Here is a 19,214-nt window from a genome sequence, read left to right as displayed (position 1 = left end):
CACATTTAGTCCTCCATGTAAAAGTTCATGAAATTACTCCAGTTCTGTACTAGAACACTTTTAATTAATGCAGCTACACAAGCAAAGCTTGCCTTTGTGGATTGCTGTTTTTACCAGCAAAAAGTATGGACACTTAAATGGAGTGAGTTCTACAGGCAGAGGTTATGGTAGCCATGTACTTACCTCTCTACTAGAAAACATACTGAAATAAAATGTTTTTAATAATAACCTGCCCTCTGGGCAAAATGAGCACATCAATGGGAAAGTTTGCAGTCAGTGCTAGTAGAGAAAGTCACGGGGACCAAGTCTTTGCATCCTGCATTTGTCTAGACAATGTAGGTGGTGCAGAGTGTGTCTCTGGGAACTGCCTCAAGGAAAGAAATCAGCCATAAGAGTATGAAGTGCAGAATTACCCCTGGGTTAAACTCTTGCCTCTACCAAAGACTTCTTGCATTATTTGAAGCAAGGTACTTCAGCGGTTCTTCCACATCTTGTACTCTGGTGTTCATTTGTGCAATTATCTTTCCCACACATTTAGCATGACATGAACTGAGCTCTATGGTATAGGAATTTCTTCTCACTCTATGAAGAGAACGTCTCTGGTGCCCCTTAGAACACTGAGAGAGTTTTTGCTCTTCAGAATTCTTCAAGTTTCTCTCTTATTTTGCAGTGGCAGCTGAGATCTGGTGCTTCTGAAGGCATGTCTTGAGGTGCCTCAGGCCTATGGTGTGACACACCTGCATAGTTAAATGGGTAGCTATTGCTGATAATTCCTAAAGGAGTTTTATTTTTTAATTCAGCTTGCAAAATTCTGTTACCAAACAACTGATTAATCTCTTTAATGTGATGGTGTTTTTCTTATCTTTGCCTATTAGCCACTGGGCTTGTTTTATTTCTTCTTTTTCTCCTGCTGTCTCTCTGTCTATACAATGAGTCAGGAATCCAGGATTCCTACTGGATCTCCAGGTGGGTTGCATCACCCCACCAGGTGCTGTGCACAGTAGTATTATACTTTTTGCTGCAATGACTTTATATGTGTTTCATCAAGGCAAGCGCTGACTAGAAAAGGAAGTGGGGACCAGAAGTATGGACTAGAGCCCAGGTTGCCAAGCTTGAGTGATGTTTTGTGTAGATAAGCCAAGTCTATAAGCAGCTGGTGGACCCAAATTGTAACACAGATCTTTAACACCAGAAGAAACTCTTGTTGTCTGCAAACAGATACCAGAGAGAGAAAGCAATTCCAGTTCAGACCCTGATGTATTTGATTGTAGCTCAGGGAAAGTGTCATAAATGTTGGAGTTATTGCTAGGTTGTTTAAAGGACTTTTTGTTTTTAGGAAACCCGCTTGGGAAACATGAACTTGCCTGCAGAATCTTAACTGCACAAAGTGTGAATAGACAGATATTCCCAGTAAACATGGATTACTGGTAATGCGTAGGCATATGGTAGGGGAACATGTAACACTCAAGTCAGATAAGTGACCAGAGAAAAGAACTTATAATTAAGTCTTGGAGCCATAGCCTTATACTAGTAGTTTTCCATTCGGTTTTAATTTTGTGCATTTTTAAAAACATACTTAGAGAATTGCAAATACTGTTTCCTGGTATGAGTCCATCTTTAGCTTCATTTCTGCTCTTTAATGTCAGGGTACTTATTAATCAGGACAGTGAATTTCACATAAGTGATCCTCCCAAGAATCCACATTGCAATCAGGACATGGGCTGGCAGTCTGGTTTGCAGTAAGTTGTTTTTCTGTGGGTCCATTAGATAAAGGAACAGCCTTAGTAACCCAGGTAAGGTTTGCTGAGACTTTCAGTTGAAGATGAAGCTCTTACTTCCAACAGAATAGAAGGGGAATATGAAATACTACTGAGTTACAGCAAAAGGCTAAGGGTTTTCTGACTTGTCTGATGACTTGGCACACCTGGAATAAGCCCAGAAAGGCAGAAGATTCCTAAATTTAGAAATGCATTCCAGGTATCAGCTGCTGCAGAGCAGCAATGTGTCACCAGTAGAGCAGGGCATGTAAGTCTCATCTTGCTTTCAGCACCAGCTGGGGAAACCAGAGTAGTCAGTTCACCCTCTAAACTCTGTTCCAGAGGGTTTGCGTGGGGCTAGCCATTGATTTGGTCCTGCAAGGACAAACCAGCTCACTGTCAGAAGTTATGCCCAGCAATAAGACATCACTTCTGATGTGGGGGAGTGGTTCATATTTGTTACACTGGCAGTCCAGTGTTGATGCCATAGGATTTTCAGCTGAGAAAATAAATAAAAGCCAAAATAACATCATTCTGACTTTAGGAAATGTTGCAGCAGGAGAAAATGGTGAAGATACCACAGGATTTACATGTGTACCGTGATTATGCCCCAAAACATGCAAGGGAAATGCCTCATGCCTTTGAGCCCTTACCTCATTGGAATCGCCTTATGGGGAGAGCTGTGGAGAACTGCAGGGTGTCGCCATGCCAAGAACATGGTGATCCTCAGCTCTGTTTCCTTCTTGTGGAATAACTGTACTTTCACTTAGGCACAATCTAAAATCTTCTGCCTTCCAAAGGCTGGAAGTAACCATCACATCAGATGTAACTTGTTATGTCACACATATGGTAGTTGAAAGCCCAGTTTTAAGGCTACGGGCAATGTTTTGTAGTCTTCCAGTCAGGCAGCAGTGGTCAAGCTCCCGCCCCTTGTATCATCTTTTAGACAAGTAATTTCAGGAGCAGCCATCCTACTTTCAGAACCCCCATGTAATTCTCTGCTCCTTGCTACTTGAAATCAGCTTTACAAATGCAAATCATCAATCATATTGAAGCTATGTCACAGAAAAATCATCCTGTTTTCCTAGCCCTGTTGAGGCTACCAGGGAGGTTCTTTCATGCGTGTGTAGCATCAAAGGTCAGGTAAAGAGTCCAGCTTGGTCTGGACAGCTGAAAACAGTATAGATTTCCCTGGAAGGATGAATTGAAAACAGGTTCCAGTAATTGAAGTCTGCTTCACACAAACAAGTTTTGAGAATTTGTGTTCTTCTTACCAGCTATTTTTTTTTCTTAATGTTTGTAATACATTGTTTCTACCCAGAGACCTTCAATTGTCAGGGATTGGTATAATCAAAATGATGCCACCTAAGGCAATACAAAACCACACGTGTAAGCACTCTGTGTTACACTGGTCCATTAAATGCTTTTATTTAAAATTTACAGTACATGAACAGAAAACACTACCAAATCAGACTGTTGTCCACCACGTAAATTCTTCATCCATGCCTCAACTTTTTCCCGTCTTCAGAATGGGAACGTAATAGCTGGCAAAAGTTTTGATACCTGCAAACAATTAGCAGCACACATGAGAGAGCCGCATCCTGATGTCCTGGCGTACGGTGTCCAAGGCTACCATGGATCCCAGGACCAAACAGATTTTTTGCTGCAGTATAAGCTACTACATGTTACTTTTTGCAAGGCTTCTATTGCACTGCATTTTGTAGGCAGTTGTTTCACTCCTCAGGCATTTCAAAGAAGGAGAATGGAACAGGCACAGTTTCTCCCTCTTGAGTGCAAATGGAGGCCAGGGGAATGCACTGTGGTCCTTGGGAAGTGGGGACAAATGAATGCTTAATGGGGCGTGTGACAAATGAAGACATTTAATGAACAGGATGACTCTTACAGGTGGCTCCTTGGTGGAGCTGTGCATTATCAGGCCCTCCACCAAACACCAGCAGCCATCCCTTGGGTACCAGGTTGGCTTTATGTGGCACTGGAGTGCTGTTGGGTTTTCACAGTTAAATCACAAACTTGCTTGCCTCAGTGGGGCTGTTCTTGACTTGCCTCAATTGCAAACAAGATAATACAGCTTTTCTTTTGACTAACAGATCAACAATGACTGTGAAACATGATGACTCAAGCAAAGTAGGGTGTCTGATATTCCTTCCTTATTTCCAGTGCTTATTTTGCCATCTGAAGTGTCTGTAGGGCAAAGCTGTAAAATTACCTATCCTGAAAATGTCTTTTTTCCTGTTAAGAGTGGTGGTATTTAATCATTTCACAGCTTCATTAGGTGGCTTGTCTTACCACTTACTGCATCAGTACAGACTGCATCATACTGGCAGCTTGAATAAGATGAGTAATACATTGATATTTTTCCATCTTAGCGGCCCTTGCTGAGCCACCTCATCTCCCAAAAGAGAAGACATTTGAAAAACCTGATGCAATGACCCAGCATTTCTGAAAGGTGATTCCTTCCTGATTAGTCTTTGCTTTACCTACTGCTGAGCTGGAAAGGATTCAGTGCAATAAGGGAAAGAAATATTGATAGCTAATGTTTGATTAGGGAAGAGGTAAATTGCGTTTAGTAATCTCTGACTGAACTGCTTGTTGCTTTGTTAGATTATATAGATATCTGAAAGTACTGTGCATGAACAAAGCTGAAAATGGGTTGCAAGTGGGCTTTCAAACTCCTTTCTCTAAATAGGAATAACCTTCATTCAAAAAACAATCATTATGGAAGCAACATATATTATGGATATCTGAAATTTTTCTTTCAAAAATTAAATATGTGACTTTTTTTTGCACAGAAATTATATAGAGAGATTCTCAGAAGCTGTAGTAGCCAGTAATACACAGATTTTTGCCCCTAGATATTTGGGACAAATTAACCATAATACAAATCTATGTTGGATTAATCTGATTTTTTTGGTAATGGAAGCTTTTCCTGATTGTAACTCGACGACTAAAATAGAACATGGAACATCTTGGTTTTACTTAATTGTCTTGTTTTACGATTTTACTGGTGACAAGTTCATGTTGTTCTATGTACTGAGAACAATTTGCAGAGCTGAATATTTCTGAATGATATTTTTCATCTGAACCACGTGTCTTTTGAGCATGGTCCAATCTTAAGTAATTCTTTGAACGATTTTCTTTCCTTCACAGGAAAGTGTCTTCAAAACAAATAATGGTGTTTTGTGTCTACCATGGGAGGAATGCTAGCTGGGAAATAGCCCAGAGTGTACAAAGCGTGTTAATGTGTCTGTTTGCCCCAGGGATGCTGAATCATGTGTTTGTGAGCCTATTCTGAGAGGGTTTGCATAGTGAAGGTTTTGAAAAATCCATTTTCTCTGGCTTTTCCTGGAGAACGGGAGTCCAGATTTTGCTGGATGAAAACTTTGATAAAGAACTGGAAAACCTTGGCAGGCAGAGAAGATAGCTTCCCATGGAGAATCAAGGTGAAGTTATAAAACATCGCCTTCAAAATCACCAAAAGTACTCCAGCAGCTCTCATTGCTGTTCTGTTAAAAATTTACTTTTAATAAAGTAGCTCCTTTGCAGGGCTTAGCTGTACTTCTCATGTCATACAGTGTATATTGTTTATGAGAAATACTAGCCTAAGGACCATGCACCAGTTATTCATTTGGTGATAAAATATTAATTGTCCCTCTTTCTCCCCAGCACCTAGGAGGGGGAACCAACAGAGAGGCATTCCCTTTTTTGCTGCAGTTAGGTGGACTTTGATAATAGGATGAATTGTAAGGATTTAAAGCAGTCTTTGGTATTAAAGTTGCTAGAGTTGAACAGCTCCCACAGCTTTCTCTCTCTTAAATGCTATTCATATCCATCTTTTCCCCTACTGCCAAACCTCTAGTTTCTGTTTTATTTAATTGTTACATTTTTAAGAGTTTGGTAGCTTCTTCAATATGGCAAAGGGTTTCTGGGAAACAACAATTTTTTTGCAGATTCCTCTCCTGTCACATCCCAGTAAAGTGACCTGCTGTACAGACTGTCTTCAAGGCAGGCAGCCATGTCTACAGGCAACATTTGGGTTATCACTCTCCTCTTTTGTCACCAAATTTCCTTTTAACTCTGAACAGCAATGTGACATGGCTCCATGATGAAACCCTCCTTTTCCTCTGCACTCATCAGTGGTGTGGTTCCACCATTCCTCACTACCTGATTCTCTCTGGGGCAGCAGACAGGAATGCTCTTGCCACTCCAGCAGAGAGGGAGCTGGGGAATGCAAGAAACTTTCCAGGCTTTAGCCCTTGTTTCTTTGCCTCCTTTCATCCCAGGGGTCGCAAATGGGAGGATTTACAAACCCGCACATAGGAGTTTTACTTGGTGGTTTGTGGACTCGTGTCAGCTGTGCCATGCTCACTGAGCACAGGCCTTGATGGTCTTCAGGCATTGCTCAGCCTGTGTGAGCATGGCTGGAGAGGGTTGGACTACACAGGTCAGTCCTATTAATCCAGAAAATACAGGTCACAGGGTGATGGGGTGATTCTTTAATTACAGAAGGAATCTGGAAGTGTCAAAATAATACATTCTGTTTCAGCACAAGTTCTCCTCTGCTACACACTACTTCTGCTCCCTGCTCCCCTTTTTTCCTCATTATCCTCCTAGGAAGACTATTTTTTAATTAAGTGGGAGGGTAGATTTGCAGAAGAGAGAGAAAGTCTTTGTTCTTTGTGTCCCACATTGATTAGCATTCTTGTAGCTTCTCTGTTTGCTTATCTAAAAGGAGGCTGTGATTTGACTGAGAGAAGAATAGCTTTTGCATATTAATTTTCTCCTAACCAAAAGCATCTAGGTTATCCTAACGATACTGGAAAAAAATCTAAGACTCAATTGCCACTCTCAAATTCATTTAAATAGTAACATAGCCTGACAAGTCCAGTGGAAGATACACCTGCAAGAAGAGAAAGTCATTAAAAAACTATGCTTATTTTAAAAAGAGTATTAATCATCTTAACCTCACCCTACACATGGAAGCAAATCTTTGGAGCATGAATATCTCTTCCAGCCAACTATTCAGAACGAGGAATTTCTGCGGAGTGGTTAGTTTGTAGGGAGACCCCACAAAATATAAAGGTTAGGGATCCACTAGGATGACCATGAAATTACAAAGTCTGTGACTTACAAATGGAAAAATAAATTAAAAATAATGCATTTGGGGTAGGCAGATTTCAGTAAACCCAACATTTCATAGCTGAAAGCTTTGATGCATAGACGAGTTACACAGACCTGTGGAAATACTGACTATATGCTAGACATTGATGGCTCTAGTTTTATCTCTGCCACTCAGAGCCTGGCTTTCACTTTCCAAGGGTACAGGATTTCACCTACAAACATCTAACCCCACCATGCCCCTATCAAGAACCAGAGGAGCTATTAACTATCCAGGCTTTCCAGACACAATGCCTGTGTCTCATTTTTTAATTCTCTGAATATCATGATTAATCTTTTATTTCATCAGACACCTCTCACAGGCATCTACCTGCAGTGTGAAGGACAAAAGACCTGGATGCTGCACTCCCTTGGGTGCTGTTCCAGTCTCAACTAGAAATCACAGCAAACCATAAAAATTACCATAAAAGCACAAACTGACACAGAGGAAAGATAGGCAGTATTGGACCAGACTCACTGCACTAAATCACTGGCTTTTCCTTGGCATTAAGCAAAGACAAAAGGTCACAGAAAATGGAAATTAGTTCAGATTGCTAAGCATGACTTGAAAGAGTTGCAAAAGCAGGTGAGGATAAAAGCCAAAAAGGAAGAGGCATAATATACTCCATACCATAATAGGAAATTATTCTGTGGTAGTGTTACAGGTAGAGAGAAAACAAAGGAAAATTCTAATCTCCTGTTCTACAGAGAGGAAAGATGGTAGATGACACTGAGATAAGAGTCTTGTTTTGCTCTTCACTCTTCACTGAAAAGGTGTGCTGCAGTTGGGCAAGAAGTGCAGTTGCACCAGGTACAGACTGGAGCAGAATCAGGAAAAACAAGTTGAAGAGTACTGAGGCCAATCAGACTGGTTTCAGATCATCTGAGCATGGTGAGTTCCATCCCCAAACTGGACATCTGGCTGAAACCATCTCAGAATCTTGTCCCATTGAGATCTTGAAAAAAGACTTTCATAGGAAAAGCAAATGTCATTCTTAACTTTTCCAAGGGGGCAGGGAAAAGAGGAGTTAGGGGATACCAACCTTATTTCATTCCTTAGAGGAGTACATGGGGTTGTCTAGGGGAACGCATAGTGACTTATAAACAGCTTGAATTTATCAAATAAGGCCTGCCAGGATACCCAGCTTCTTTGACAGGCACCTAGCAAACCATGTCAGTTGAGGATGCCATTTACCTTAACAGTAAGGAGACTCTGATACTTTTATAATCCAGTAGTAGAAATATGATTTGGACAAAACTTGTTTAAGACACATGCAATATTGGTAAGAAACAGTTCAGACAAAATTGAAGGGAAAAGTTTTGATGGACTCTAGGCTGGTTCGTATACCATTTCATCTTCTCATAACACTCAGGTGATGAGAAGGTTTGTGAGTAGATGCCCTGTTTATTAAACTTGAAGACAGCATCAAACCTGGGGGCACATGGTGAAGAACAGCATGGTAATTGCAAATCAGAGGTGATCTTAAAAATGCAATAGAAGGAAAATGTAAAGTTTTACCTTTGGGCAGGCATAGCCAACCATGGAGACAGGGTGGGCTATGGCAGTCAGCCCAGTTCTCTCAAAAACACGTGGGAATTAGGTTGAATAAGAAGCTGGACATGAGTCAAGGATTTTGTGCTGAAAAGACACTTTGGTATGTAGGTAATGAAACATAAAAGAGTACTCTGCTGATCATTAGTAAGGTCTCGCTTGGATTAATATGCAGTTGAAAGTACAATTGCACTGGGAGTACGGTTCAGACTACCAGAAAATCAGGAGGAGAAGATGGAAGTGGTTGAGGGCATGGTCTACAAGGAAAGAGTGCTCAGTCTAATGCAGAGAGTAGGTCTTCAAACACTTCATCAGCTGTTGCAATGGAGCAGAATAAGGGGTTCTTTGTGTTCACGGTAGAAGGGACAACAACGACTGAAATTAAGTATTGGCAATGGAAATTCATTAGGGAAATCTTTCCAGTGATCAGGACAGTGAAACACTGGAGAGGCCATGGAAGGTCCCTCATTTCAAGTATGTGAGATGAGGTCAGAGACAGTCATCAGGAGCAATGCTGGTTCAGCCAACACAATCTGTAACCAAGGACCTGCCTGGACCCCTTCTCCCGGGCCACTGGGGTTCAGCACCTGCTCCCAGCCAGTCATAGACTTTTCTCCCTCTTTCTGATAACAAAGACCCATAACTTGCAAAAGAAAACTATTTTAGGGAAAGGAAGTTGAACAGGGACATGATAATATCTTTGACTAGTTTGAAAGTAGCTATAAAGATGACGGAAATAAATTCCAAACACAAGAGAAGTGAGATTAAAATGCCAGAAGACCAGACCTTTAAGAAGATAATCAAGTGTTTTTCCTGCAGACCTTATTCAAGAGTGAGCATGTTGAAGCACTGGAGTAGATTGTCAATTGCCACAGGGCATCTCTGTTCCTGGACAATTTCAGGATGAAGCTTGACCAGTTTGTTGAGATACTTGATGTAAGAGGGAGAGCTGCACTGTTTTCTGTTTCTCTAATCCTCTTGGAGAAGAGAAGTGCCAGGTATATATGGAAATGAAAGAGAGAAGTGAAATCAGGAACTGCTTTTCACTAGAGAAAATGACAGATTGTAAAACCAAAACCAGGACATTCAAAATGTGAGTATAGGGGAGCCCCAATTTTTTTGCATTATGATCAGTCATCTTGTTGCACTTGTAAACTCGTACAGTGGTGTATTTTGGAAAATACAAGGTAGAGTCTCCAGGGATTAACAGACTAAATTATTGCTTGGGACAGGCTGTTGGCTCTTACAGTGTAGAACAAAGCCAGCTTCTTGCATTTTAGGTAAGGAAGAAACTTTCCTATATGTAAGCCAACACTGAATTTTTGGTCTGTTTCCATGAAATATCTAGAAACAGCTAATGCCAGGCACAGAACTGGATGGACTACCAGTGCAAAGCAGCCAGACAGCTCCCAGTACAGCTGCTTGAAATGATGGTGGAGTTTTCTTTCCACTCCCCCTCTTCTCACTAGCTAGCAAAATATTTCTGTGTTGGAGTTACTTGTTTCAGAGCTCTTATTTGAAGGCATAAATGTATCTTCTGGTTTGTATTCAGAGTTTCAGTTTTGCTCTCCAAATAATTTTACATTGTTTCACTAGTCTGAAATAGACTCTGGATTTTCATGCTTTGTCATTAGAGTTAGAATAGACATCTGTGAATAGAAAGAGAAGGCATAAATTTTAGACTCTGTGCATCTTAGAGAAAAAGATTATGAGAAGCTGAAGCTATAAAAGAACCTGTAGCATAAAGTGATGACTTGAATGGCTCATAACTAGAAACTTCTTAGACAATATTCTGAGACTTTGAAACTTCAACACCGCCTCAAATACAGAGAAAAAAAATAAGTTTTTCAAAATTATTGTGAAATAGAGGAATTAATATTATTTGTCTGACCTCCTGGAAACATTTATTTTGATAAGACTAAAACATTCTCAACACAGACACTGGAACACTTTTATCTGTTTTTATCTGTTAAATGGTAAAGTAAAGAGCAAATGTTTCTGCTTCATGGAAACAAAATATTGAGATAATTTCCTGTCAGATTATAATGAAATAGATAAATTCCCATAAACATTTTGCATTTAATTAAGTCAGTGTTTTCCAAAGCAGTAATAATTCTCAGGGAAATCATCAACCATATGCCATAATTTCCCAGTGCCCTTTAACCCCCCACAAATGTCAAAATGGTATGTATTTCTAAACAAAGACAGAAAAATAATCTATGGTCAGGGAAATAAAACATCATTCCCCAAGTGAAACAAAATAACTGTTCAATACTGCATACAAATGCTTCATAATTGTTTAACATTTGTTTTTCACATTGCATCTGCAAGGAGAATCAAATATATATATTTTCTGTCACAGCAGTTGCTCCATACAAATGTGTCTAAAGACTATTGCAGTTCCCTTCAGTGGTTTGTTGTATCTCTTCATTTCGTATCTTCCAGATTTCTGCTAAGAATTGCCAAAAGCATTTTACAATCTCTGCTATTGATACAGCTTGCTAAACATCCAAGGCAACAGGGAATTTATTAAGCTACTTTCCTAACCTAAGATATCACTAATCTTGTCACAGGCAAGCTGTTGTTCCATTCCTTCATCCTCCGTCGTGCTGTCACAGCAGCCATGCCGCAGCACCCCGCTGGTACCCATCCTCTACATGTGCAGCAGCAGGTGGTCCTGCCCCAGGGCCTCTCACTGGTACAGACAGGACAGCCACCTCATGGAAAAGGACCCAGGAGGTGTCAGTCCTGGAGCTGGGGGGGGTCCCACCCTCTCCCTGCTGTTGCTGGTCACCATGGCCAGGGACCATGGTGCCTCTCAGCTGATCTGTTCCATCTCCTTTTAGCAATAGTGTAGTTCTGATTGTTCCCAGCAATCATCAATTGCAGCATGGAGGTGTGGAAATGCCTTCTCTACTCCTGTTCCTTCTTGCCCTTATTCATCTTCTCACTAGGCTGCCTTCCAGTTCCCAAACATGTGTTTGGCATGCTCGACTTTGTGGCGTGATAGTGCCGTTGTCTCCAGCAGAACACAGGACCACCCAGCAGCCACTCAAGCATGGCAAGGCTTCTTCCCTCCAGAGAAGTCTTCTTCATCGGGTTGGTCTTCAGCAACGACTTCTGCTTCCTGTTCTGTCCTGTCTCAAAAGCAGAACACAGAATAGCTCTCCTGCCATGTTTCATGTTAAGTATGAGGAGAATGTGTGGTGTCCCAAATGTGAAAAGAGGAGGTGCTGCTTTACAGGGTTGTGTCCCACAGTCTGCAAGCCAACAGGGAAACCAAGAATGGCAATGGGCATTTACTGTGGTGGGATTGTTCTGGCCTTCTCTAGAGGCTCCTGTCCTAAATGCTATCAGGTCACCTCTCCTTTGAGTACCACTGCCTGACTCCCTCTTACATGTCTTTGTTTATTTCTGCATAGTGGTTTTGTGCCTAAACACGTCACCCTCCATCACTGCTCATTTTAAGTTGAGAATAACAAAATCCTAGAGCATGAGGGTTTCTCAGTACAGCCCCTTCTGAGGACATGTAGACAGGGCCAGCATCAGCCTGACTGCTTCCCAATGGAAATGTAATCATAATGTCAAAGTATATGCTTTTTGCATGATTTTTTAATTTTTTTGGTTTTAATACTGGAGACTAGAACCTGACTGGAGCGCCAAAATAGAAATAGTTAACTAAAGTACTGGGGCTTATTTAACCAAGTTTTCATGGAATAGTGTCAAGATCCCACCCCGCAGAGTGGACAGCTGTTTACAACCATTAGGAATTATCCCTGGGAAGGCTCTATTTTACCACAGAAAAGTACTTTTACATCCCTCACTTCCTCAGCTAGAAAGAGGTTGTATACTGCATCTATTTTTGGATGTGGGACACACAGGTCAGCTACCGGTCAGTACGGCATGGGAAAGGCTGCAGTGATGTTCTGAGCATCCAGACTCACCAAAAAACACTGCTGCTCCTGCCCTGAGGGAGAGTGCAGTGCCCTGCTGACATACCCGACTGCCTGGCAGCCGGCAAAGACCGCACCAGCATGGTGTGCTGCACATGGTCAAGAGGCAACATCAGCACAGGTTTCTGCCAGGCTTAAACATATTTTAAATGCATTCCTTAATTAAAAATGTTTTTAATGAGCCAAAACAACATGAGTAATTCACAACTAAAATTAACTGTATTAAGGTGCTTCCTTAAGCTATCCAGAATCGCACTGGGCTATATCCTCTTTTAAAAATAGTGTGACTATATTCAAGACAAAAGTCTGGTGGAAATCAGGAACCAGAATATCAAGAAACATTGCACTGAAATGTGTTCAGCAGAGCTCATTTTGGCAGACATCTAGAAATGTGTTGTATTCAATGTATCCCTTTAAATTTCTCATTAATAAACATTTCCTTCCATCCTCTGGGGAATCACCACAACCCCACAGTGCACCAGCCCTGCAGTAGGCTAGGGTTTCACATCACCACTATAACTTTCTTCTTAATGTCTATGTCTTAACACGAGCTTTATGCCTGCTGGGCATCGTTTCCCCTGCTCTTGTCCCTCAGAGTCCGGGGCTGTCTCCTAGATGACTGTGACCACAGGAGAGTTAACACACAGAAGGCACAGATTGCCAGCTCATAGGCTAACTCCACATCTGGAACAGTTTCTTCCCTATTGTAACATTTACAGCTGGAAGGGTCATTGTCATACTTCGGGTTGTGTGATTAGCTTTGATGGGAGCTGTTAAAAGGCTCCTTCTTGCCATAGGATACCAATGTATGACCTGTCTAGCTTTTTTTAAACCAAGGAGATGTAGGTGAGAACTGGAAGTACAACATAGGCAAAAATTGCCATTTTCGTTGTATTTTCCATGGCATCGTGTCAGAAGTCATCCCAGGTGAGGTTGTCCTGATGCCACACTCAGAGGAAATGTTCTAGTTTTGTAACTTGCAGAAGTCACAAGGATGATCTGCTAGCTGGATAGCAAAGAAAGATCTACTGACTTTGTCACGCATATTCACCTGCATTGCAGAGTGAGGGCGTAGTGTCTTCTCTTAATTTGATAGCTGACATCTCACTAAGATTACAGAAGATGCCATTAGATTATCAAGTAATTTATATTTTCATATTTCCAAAGTATTCACAAAGAGGTGCTTCAGAGAAAGAAGTTCAGTGGATGTAACCGATGGAAAGTGAAACCACGGGCTTTCTCTTTTTGCCATATTTTAAAGGAAAATGTCTTCTTTTCCAGGCAAAAGCTGATGTATGTATGGACTGCAGGAGAAAACTTTGGATAGATTAAAGTTAATTTTTTTAATACTGCAAATATACAGTCCCAAAGACCACATTTTATGCATCCTTTGTTTCTGGTGTGATAGCAAGGTGGCTTACATTTATTTATCTTACAATGAATACTAGCAAGAAAAGTATTAAGAAGGCATCTTTATCTAGAATAAAAAATAATTTTCTTAAAATTACAGTAGCAATACCAGAGAGGTCTGTATTCCTAAAATCTGCCACCAACTTTTTATTTGCATGTGTGTCCATCCACTGGTGGCTAATATTATATGTATATGATAACAGTATCCCAGAGAGTTATATTCAGTAATTGTGGCCATTCAGACTCCTAAAGAAGCAGGAAACTTTTTTCTGCTTAAGGAACTGACAGATTGCCTGGAAGATTTTAAGCAATAAAACCTTCAGAGTGAAAAAAATAAAAAGTGGAAGAGGAATAAAATAATTTTGAGAAAAAAATCTGGATTTTATTTACATGCAAATAATATTACTGTTAGATCATAGTTTTTAGTCTTTAAGCTTGGGAGAAAATATATCCATCCTCTACTGAGATAATCCAAAGACTGGCAGTGCTACAAAAGATACATTCTTTTGTATACTAGAATGCAAGACTAGAAATGTTTGAATACAACATGCAGCGCTAGAAAGTTGCTTTAAAGTAACAAATACTACCATAATTACAAGGATATAACAGCGAATCTCTAAGTGAGGAAAACCTCCATAAGAAATTTCTGATGCCTTCACATGCTGCCTTAGGTTTTTGAAATATCGGTCTGATATTTTATAGAGTGACGAAGCCTTTTTGTATGAGTTGATGTACCTGAAAATCTCACATCTGTATAACATGCTTCCTAGACTGAGGGTGCTGTAAGGAGCAGGAAATGAGAACTTTAACTCAAGCCAAGACATTGTTTTCCACAATATGAAAATGGGTAGAGCAAAATCATCTGCTGAATTCAATGGACAGAAAAATACAGACTTTTTTCTAATGCAGAGATGTTATATTTTAACACTTAACTTTGCAGTTTCAAAATACCTTGTTTTTCTAAAAAATTACGGTCATTTTGGAAGTGAAAATGCAGGGAAGCATTACTTTAAAAGACCAGAATCTATTAAGAAAAACAAGTATTTTTAAGTGAACTTTAGCTAAAAAGCTGTATTTTGCTTCTCTCCTGAAAAACTTTCTATTTTTTTAGGCACTACCCACTAGTTTCCTCCTCCCCTCCCGTCTGGCACTGTCCGGCATCTATTCCCTAGTCTTCTGGTTTAGACCTAGATCAACACCAGCCCAGTGTTGATCCAAAAGTGGCATTTCAGAGTGGTCTGGTCTTTCTCCTATAGGCTGAAATAATGTGTGCTGTCACATTCAGTAACATTAAACTCAACATACTGTTGTATTGTTACAGCATTTGGGAATTTTTTAAAACAAATTTCAATCTGGGGCCTAGAAAATTATTTCTGTCCTTAAAATAGCTGTGGAGAAATTAGCTGTTGAAAATAGACTCTCCTGAATGTTCTGCCCAAAGCCCATCTGATCAAAGAAAAGGAAAACAAAACAAAACAAACAGACCAAACCAAACAAACAAAAAAACCCCAAAAAAAACCTAAACAAAAAAAACCAAAACAAACCAAAACAAAAAAACCCAAAAAAAAAACCCAAAAAAACCCAAACAAACCAAAAAAAAACCACAAAAAACCAGCACCACAAGAAAGACACTCAGTGCACAAAGCACTGAGCTAGGAAATAGCTAGCATCCATCTCCCATCTACAATGTCATGAAGTTGCACTCAATTAATTGTGTAGATGAAAAATAAGGAGACTTTTTATGCAAATCCAAAACTTTGTTGTTAAGGTAAACAAAATCTTACCAATCTAACAGCTGACTAGTTTCTAATATCAGCCAAATATTACAGGAGGAGAAAAGGGAACTGTATTACATTATAAGTCTGCAGAGTAATAGTTACAACTCTTATGTCTTCGTAGTACCTGCCCCTCTTTCTGTTCTTACTCTTCCACAACCTCTTCGGATCCATCCCAGACACAGTTAAAATATATGTAAAGTCATGAGCATCTCCAACTCTTCATCAAGGTAAATATTATGCTGATTGTGAGGGTATCTTCCCTTTTCCAGGGGGAATGTGATGTAGATGTTGGTGGTTTTCTTCTCCTCAATTTGGAGTCTATTGAAGCAATTCTTATTTTCTTTCTGACACCCTTTATACCTTTGTCTTTCTTCATGGGTCTGTAATTCCATGTCAAATATGCTATATATATATTACTTTTGTTAGATAGAATCATGGAAGCACAGAATAGTTCGGGTTTAAAAGTCATCCAGTCCAAACCCCCCAGCAATAAACAGTGATGTCTTCAACTTAGGTCAGGTTGCTCAGAGCTCCATCCAACCTGGCTTTGAACACTTAGAATGATGAGGCATCCACAGATGCTCTTGGAAATCTATTCCAGTTTCTCTCTACCCACACCATAAAAAAAATTCTTCCTTATATGTATGTTAAATCTACCCTCTTTTAGTTTGCCCCCTGTCCTATGGATATGAGCCTGACTTTAAAAAAAAAGTCTGTCCCCATCTTTCTTACAAACCTCCTTTAGGAACTAGAAGGCAAGGTCTCCGTAGAGCCTTCTCTTTTCCATGCTGAACAACCATAGCTTTGTCAGCTTTTCCTCATAGGACTGGTGTTCCATCCCGCTGATGATTTCTGTGGTTCTGCACTGCACTTGCTCCAGCAGGTACACATCCTTCTGATGCTGCAGCCCACAGAGCTGGATGCAGTGCTCAGGTGGGGAGGGGCAGAGTCAGCTCCCTTGGCCTGCTGGCCATACTTCTTTTGATGCTTATTCTCTGCTCTCCTTGCTGCTCCTAGGGCAGTTTTATCCTGCTCTATGTCTTTATATGATGATTGTGAATTTGCTCATTGCCCTGTCTCATCATCCCACCCCATCATCCTCCTTACAGTTCCCTGTATCCCTCTTTCTAAGCTTCAGCTCTGGCAACAAGCCTGTCTTCCTCTGCAGGGAATGACTATAGTGGGGTCATATGCATTTCCTTCTACAGAACAAACTGCTTGGCACTGCTGTCTGTAGATCGTAGCTACACCATACAATTTCACGGACGTGCAGAAGACAAAGGGGTCACTTCCAGAGGGACCATGTCAAGTCCTAAAGTCCTTGCAAAGCTATTACAAAGCTTGGAATCTGTTACTAGCAATAGTGCTACTGTATTTACTGGGCTGCGCAGCTACAAAGTTAATTATATTTTGTTTCTCCTGTCTACAGCCTACGTGGACACATACACACTTAATGAAATAGCAAATGTTTCCAGATGTGCACACTTATTTTCACTGGGACTAATAATTTCGCACTTCGAATTAATTTGGTGTCCTAAAACTTGCAGATCAAGGCTTCAGTGACAATACAGGAGAATGTGGAACAGTTTATCATTATTAGAATTACCAAGCTCCAGATTTATAGCTGTTCCAGAGACAGGCTGGTGAACATGAAGAGTTCTCCCTTGAGGAAGGTCCAGGCAGGTCAAACAATTTTTCAAGAGATGAGAAAGTGAATGCATTCAGTCAGCTGAAGACAGAAAAACTGGTGGATCATCTGCTCACCTGGCTCCCAGAATTTGATGAGATTAAACCAGTGTTTACTAGGTGAGGGTCTTCCAACCTTTTCCTTCCAGTTTTCTGAGGTACTGCTAATGCAACAGGACAAATTTGCTATAAACTCTTATGCGTAGGCTAAAAGTGGAACACCTCACTGCACAGGCAAGAATCACATGCTGGCACCTGGAATGTCAAAATACCATCCTGTACTCACATTCTCCAGCATTGTACCCCAGGTTGAACAAGCACAGTTTGTACCAGGATAGTGTGACACTGGTATGGGTTTTGGAGTCAGACGTAGGTTCAGGTATGTTCAAGGGCTCTCTGAACAGCCACAAAAAACTATCAAAAATCCCAGGTATTTGTTGTTGCTCTCATAACCTGGCAGCCTCTGAGATGCAGAGGAGTGGATGGGCAGTGCAGCTGGTCATGTGTTCATCCCCAGGCAGCCACTCTGGTCTGCTCGGAGGCAAAGCACCGTGATAGGACTTGGTAGGTATCATGCTTTGCATTGCAGCCGTTTCCCTTCCCAGACTGCCAGTCCAGTATCACATAAAATAGGAGCGTCAGTTCTCTGAGAACTTGAAATTATTTTAGCACATCACGTACACATTTCCTTGCCTCTCAGCAGTTTTTTGTCAGGGAAGACACCACATAATACTAAGCAGCCTATATCTCACGGTTCCTGACAAGGTTTTCTCACCAACGCAGTTGCTGCGGTGCCTGCTGGCTGAGCAGCTCCCCTTATCATCCCCAGCTGTACAGCTGAGGACGGGATTCGGTGAAAACTTGCACACCACATTGCCCTTCCACTGCCAGTATAGCTGGATTTCTGACTTCCCATAAAAACCCAGCATGCCACGCTCCCTGGCATCAGTCATTCCCTTTCTGTTGTCACTCTCTCCTCTCCCACAAAGGTTTTTCTCCATTCACCTTGCAGTGAAGGATACTGTTGAAGTATCTGTGTGCATACCTGGCTGGTAGCTGGCTTGTGAAGTGTCCTGTGGGGGACAAGCAGGACAAAATACCATGGAAAAAGTTGAGCTGTGACAATGCCTGAGCTCGCTAGATGGCCTCATACACTGCAGAGAAGCTTTTCCTCCCGCAGTCCCCGCCTTGAACATTCTGTTTATTCATGCAGTGTTAGGGACTTTTTAATTATTATTTTCCCTTTTTTTCTTTTGCTATCTGGACCTGGATGCTTCTTCTTGATTCTTTGCTGCTGTGGTAGACTTTTTTCTGTCCCCTGGGCCATGGCAGTCAGTTTGTGGAGCAATTTCCAATTATCAAAGCAAGCCACACAGTATGCAGCAGGAATGGGAAGCAGAAAAGAAAGCTAGTATGTGACCTTCATAATAATACTATACAATAATAGTACAAGGTGGTGCAGGAGCACAAGAGTTAAGTTTAGCATTTGGTGCCTTTCTGCAGTGCTCCCTGGGTCCATGGATGTATATTTAGCTTGTCTGTCTGAAGGTTTGTTCTATTATACATACTAGGGGAAAAAACTCTGCTAACAAGTATTTCCTACACTGGAGTGTGTGACTCCACACAATCTTTTTGTGGGAAGAGCATGAGGGAGATCTAAGGGGAAATGAGAAAAGAGAAAAGGCACTGGATATTCAGCAACCTGTAAGAGAATGTTGCATTTGTCTGCAGTATTCTCTCAGTCTCCCTGGCCACAGTTTTTGAGAGCACTGCTGTCAAGAAGGTGTTTACTACAGTACAGATTTCAGGGGTAGGAGTTGGAAACAGAAGGAAAAGAAGGGCTCAAACTCACAGTCAGATTACCAGAGTGCATCACCTTACCATGCTTTAGATGAGCCATGAT

General features: G+C 41.0%; 1 protein-coding gene across 7 annotated transcripts in view; it reads left to right on the top strand.

Annotated features, from left to right (window-relative positions):
- PALM2AKAP2 (PALM2 and AKAP2 fusion) overlaps positions 1-19,214 on the top strand; it is a 271,083-nt gene that overhangs the window by 77,654 nt on the left and 174,215 nt on the right. The window contains exon 1 of one of the 7 annotated variants that reach the window (XM_048292525.1): positions 13,281-13,306. The exons of the other annotated variants lie outside the window; for them this stretch is intronic. The gene's annotated coding sequence lies outside the window, so the exon portion shown is untranslated. Of the gene's footprint in view, positions 1-13,280; positions 13,307-19,214 lie in introns of those variants that run through there. 7 annotated transcript variants of the gene reach the window in all.

The sequence above is a fragment of the Corvus hawaiiensis genome, chromosome Z, assembly GCF_020740725.1.
Source record: "Corvus hawaiiensis isolate bCorHaw1 chromosome Z, bCorHaw1.pri.cur, whole genome shotgun sequence".
NCBI lineage: Eukaryota > Metazoa > Chordata > Aves > Passeriformes > Corvidae > Corvus > Corvus hawaiiensis.
This window is presented reverse-complemented; position numbering and strand designations above follow the sequence as displayed.